We start from the raw sequence: 4,788 nt of genomic DNA, 5'->3' as shown, positions 1-4,788 counted from the left end.
TTTTACCATTAAAACTCCGGCTTCAAAGTGTGATACTGATATTGCCTGTCAAACGCGGTTATAAGTGGGGGGGGGGGGGGGTTAACCTTGAGAAAGTCATTTTTACGTCTATCTGACTTCCTCCTCTCTGATGACGGTTTATACAGCCCATGGAATCCTTGCTCAATGTCATGATTTATATACTTGACTATTCTAGAAATGTCTGTAAGAGCCTCTGTATATCTATGTTCTCTGTCTCAATTAAATGTCTTTTTCAAGTGATGCTAAACGATTTCCTTTGTTGTTTTTACTTTAACATCTACCTACCTATCTATCTATCTATCTATCTAGCCGAAATTGCAAAGATAATCTGGATCTCGACTGATGAAAGAAAACTCCAAATGACCTGTCCTTGTTTTCTTTGTATTGTCTATCTGGATGTTTTGTTTTCCCTTTCTTGTATCACCTAACTGTCTGGATGTTTTGCGTTCTTGTCCCATTCTGTATTATATATATACATATATATGTGTATATATATATATATATATATATATATATATATATATATATATATATATATATATATATATATATATATATATATATATCTCATCATATATATCTATATCTATCTATCTATCTCTCTCTCTCTCTCTATATATATATATATATATACACTCACACACACATGTATATATATATATATATATATATATATATATATATATATTATATATATATATATATATATATATATGTATATATGTATATATATATAGAGAGAGCGGCGTACGTATACTTTGTCTCTTATATGTAAGTATACATTTTTCTAAATCTTGTACGACTCTATTTCTGTCTATCAGCCCTTTCACCTTTATTCATTCATTCCACTCTTCGTTCTTTCGTTCTCCCTCTCTCACATTTCCTTGCCTTCTCTTCTTGCTCACTTTCCCTCCACTTTTCACTTCACTGTGTCTCTGTCATTTTTTCTCGCCCCTCCTTAATTCTTTTGTCCCTCTGCCTCTACCTCTCTCTCTCTCTTCTCTTCCCACGTGACCGGCGTTCGGCCAAGACTGATCTTTCTTTCTTGGCCGGCTGTTGTGCGCGCACACACACACACACACACACACACACACACACATATTGGGTCTTCTCATGGATAATGCGGTTTTTTATACTTGTTTAATTTTTCAAATTTAAAGACAAACGAAGTTCTTTTTTAATCTAAAATATACTCTCCTTCATTTTCTGCAATGCTGTTCTGTCTATCTGGTAGACTAGCAAGGCCCCTCTTCAAAATTTCACTTGTCCGTGATGAAAAATACTCCCCCAGGACTGTTCTGACCTCGTGTACAGAATTCATATTTTTTCCCCATCCAAATGATTTTGAAGACTGCGGAATAAATGATAATGAGATGGCGAAATGTCCGGCGAATATGGTAGGTGGGGCATTGTTTCCCATTCAAACTGCTCCAGCCTTAGGAATGTCATCCTCATTGTGTGTGGCCAAACATTATCCTGATGCAAGAACACCTTTCGTCTTGAAGCCAAAGATGGTCATTTTCCGATGGCATGCAGGTGTCGATGAATGGTTGAATGACCAAATCCAAGCTTCTCTACTAGTTCCTCAACAGTTACGATGGGATTTTGTTCCACCAGGGTTTGCATGACGTCCTCGTTGAGCTCTTACAGATCTTCCAGGACAAAGCTCGTTTTCTAGGCTGTAGATTCCAGCTCAGAATTTCTAGAACCAACGATGACACTGGCTTACACTTGTTGTCTGATCCCCATATACTGTATTAATATTCCCCACACTTTCCATTGCGTTGTTGCCTTTATTGAACTCATAAAGCAAAATATGCCAAATATGCTCCTCTGTCACTTCCATTATAACTTTGAAAAAATAACTTTTAAAATCGAACTGCACTCTTCAAAACTTGCACTAAGAATAAGCACAAGGTAAAATTACAGCCTGCTTTTATAGCAAGTTGATGCAGGTAGTTTAACCCGTCCCCTTCCGACTATTGGTTCATGCAATTGAAAAAACCGCATTATTTATGGGACGACCCAATACATTTATATGACGGGCTTCCACGCAGTATCCGTCTACCAAGACACTTACTCAAGATACTGCGTTATAGAACTGACATCCGAAACCATGCAGTCGCCAAGCGAGCTTCTTAACTCCACGGCCACGCCTTCTGGGACCTGACTTTGTTTAATTTCTTGGAAATATTCTCCAACCACCACCTACCACTGTCTTAAAGCTGCTAGTTTTAGCATTTAACATACACTTGATCATCTCAAAAAAAAAACGATTGAGTAATGGTACGTTTTATATTTATTAAAGGCGCTTTTGTTTAAATCTGACCCACTTCTGTTTGAGAACTTCCATAACAAGTACGGCATTGAAAAGTGTGTGAAAGAGTTTGCAATAATCGGAGATATAACAGAAAAAGTGTCAAGGACAGAGGAGTGGAAATAAATGGTTCTATGGAGAAATCAAATCGCAGACACTCTTTAAATACTTGTATTGGCACAAGTTTGGGGGAATGGGGGGGGGGAAATCGACCCCAAGTGCTCAACTGCTACTTACATTATCAACCCCGAAAAGATGAAAAACAAAGTAGACCTCACCGTAGTACATGCATGCATACATACAGCCATGCATACATACATACATGCATGCATGCATATATACATACATGCATGCATACATACGTGTGTGTGTGTGCGTGTGTGTGTTCGTGTGTGCGCGCGTGTGTATATGTGTACGTGTACGCGCGCGTGTGTGTGTGAGTGTGTGTGCATATGTGTGCGAGTGTGTGTCTGTGTATGCATGCGTGTGTGTGTGCGTGTTTGTGTGTGCGTGCGTGTGTGTGCGTATGTATGTGTGGTTGTGAAACAATATTTTGTCCTGGAAGTAACTAAACTGTATCCGGTCGCGGGCCTCTGGTTAGGGGGCTCCAGGGTCTTGAGGAATGTGGAAGCCCCTCTTATCCACCATTATTCCCGGGTCTAAAGGCGGCGAGCTGGCAGAATCGTTAGCATGCTGAGCAAAATGCTTAGCGGCATTTTGCCCGTGGCTTCATTCGGAGTTCAAATGCCGACTTTGCCTTTCACCCTTTCGGGGTCGATAAATTAAATACCAGTGAAACACTGGAGTCGATGTAATCGACTATCCCCCTCCCCAAGATTTCAAGCTTTGTGTCTATAGTAGAAAGGATTATTCCCAGGTCTACTCTGACCCGGTCAGGGTCCCAGCTGTGGGTTACTTAGCATATTAGGGCTTGCCTACCCATGCATGTGAAGGCTGGATACGGTAGACTCGTTGGAAGAAACCTTCGTGATTCAGCGGAGGGGAAGGCAGCTGCAGCCATGCCTTCCGGAGAGCAGAGAGCACGATGAGGCGAGTAAGGCATCTCGGTCGTCCACTGCATCCGTCTCTATCCCCAGTCGTCTTGACCACTAACGTAGCTGGTGGGTGGGTGGGTGGGGGGGGCTGTCCGCCCCGAGCGGCACTTTTAAAGGGGTACCACTTTTGGGTCTGCTGTAGCCAGTATGTGTTTTTTGTGGGGTCCGGGGGCATCAAACGGAAGGGCCGCCCCGGGCGGCACACTAGCTACGCTAGCGGTCTTCTTCACCTTGTGTTGCCACCGGATTGAAGATGGTCGCGGACGAGAAAAGATGTTGATGTTGCGCAACTTTTCTTCACTTTAAAATCGCCGCAGAAGTCAGTTATCTTTTAGGAGGACAAGATGCCCTTCGTCACTCCGACAAACGAAAAACATGGTATTATGGTTAATTATTTGTAAATATAAATGGGATATTTTTCATACAAACTTTAACAAATGCGCTGGTTTTGGTATACAACTTTTCTTATACAGAGAGAGTATCTTGTCGCAGTCTCTCATCAAATGAAAACCAGCAGTGTTTTTTCTCTTCTGTTTTTCTATTTTTAACAGCGATTCATCTAGTTAAACAGACGTATTAAAATATTGGGTTGTTTCACGTGAAATGTCACATTTTTAATTACTTGTTATTTCAGTCATTTAAAAACTCAATTAATGTACACCTTGCATTTAATCTTGACTCTTTTTCTTTCTCAACAATATTGGTTTACAAAATTCGTACCCACAGACTTTATGAAAATGATAACGACCAAACTATGTTGAGTTATTTTCTCGTATGAGTACAAACTGGGTCACTCTGCCGCAGAAGCTCTACGGAATATCAAGCGGGCCTTTGGTAACGGTTTTGTTGGCCTCAGAACTGTTGGTTCCAAAGCTCTCGTTCAGGAGATGATAGCCTTGAAAATAAACCAAAGGGTAGGCCAAAATCAGTTATTCGGCATGATGGATTAAATGCTTTGGTTGAACAAAATCCGAGAACTTCATCAGAACTCCAAACAACTCGCACAACTGTTTTTGGACACCTGTAAAAAATTGGGAAAGACAAGAAAACAGATGGGTTTGTTCCACATCAACTGAACGAGATTAAAAAAAAAAAACAGACGCTTCAAAGTGTGCTCCTTATTGCTTTCCCGACTGGAAAAAAACCCCATTTTTGCATCAAATCATTACTTGTGACGAGAAATGGATACTCTTTGATAACAGCAGAAGAACAGGAGAGTAATTAGATGCAGGAGAGTCACCTAAACACTACCCAAACCCACCATTGCACCCTAAGAAGTTAGTGGTCACTTTATGGTGGTCTGCGAAGGGAGTTATTCCTTATTCATTTCTGCAACAAGGGAAAACGGTAACAGCTACATCATATTGCCAGGAAATTGATTGTATGCATGAGAAT

The 4,788-nt window shown here is 40.6% G+C and overlaps 1 long non-coding RNA gene across 2 annotated transcripts in view; it reads right to left on the bottom strand.

The window, feature by feature from the left end:
• Positions 1 to 2,226: 2,226 nt before the first annotated feature.
• The window catches only part of LOC149130868 (uncharacterized), a 130,293-nt gene continuing 127,731 nt past the window's right edge, over positions 2,227 to 4,788 (bottom strand). For both annotated transcript variants that reach the window (XR_016238612.1, XR_016238611.1), the window contains exon 3: positions 2,227 to 4,414. This is a non-coding gene — a long non-coding RNA (uncharacterized LOC149130868). The remainder of the gene's footprint in view (positions 4,415 to 4,788) is intronic.

This window comes from Octopus bimaculoides, chromosome 27 (genome assembly GCF_046866305.1).
Source record: "Octopus bimaculoides isolate indiv1 chromosome 27, ASM4686630v1, whole genome shotgun sequence".
NCBI lineage: Eukaryota > Metazoa > Mollusca > Cephalopoda > Octopoda > Octopodidae > Octopus > Octopus bimaculoides.
The sequence above is the reverse complement of the archived record's forward strand: the minus strand, read 5'-3'. Positions and strand labels throughout refer to the sequence as shown.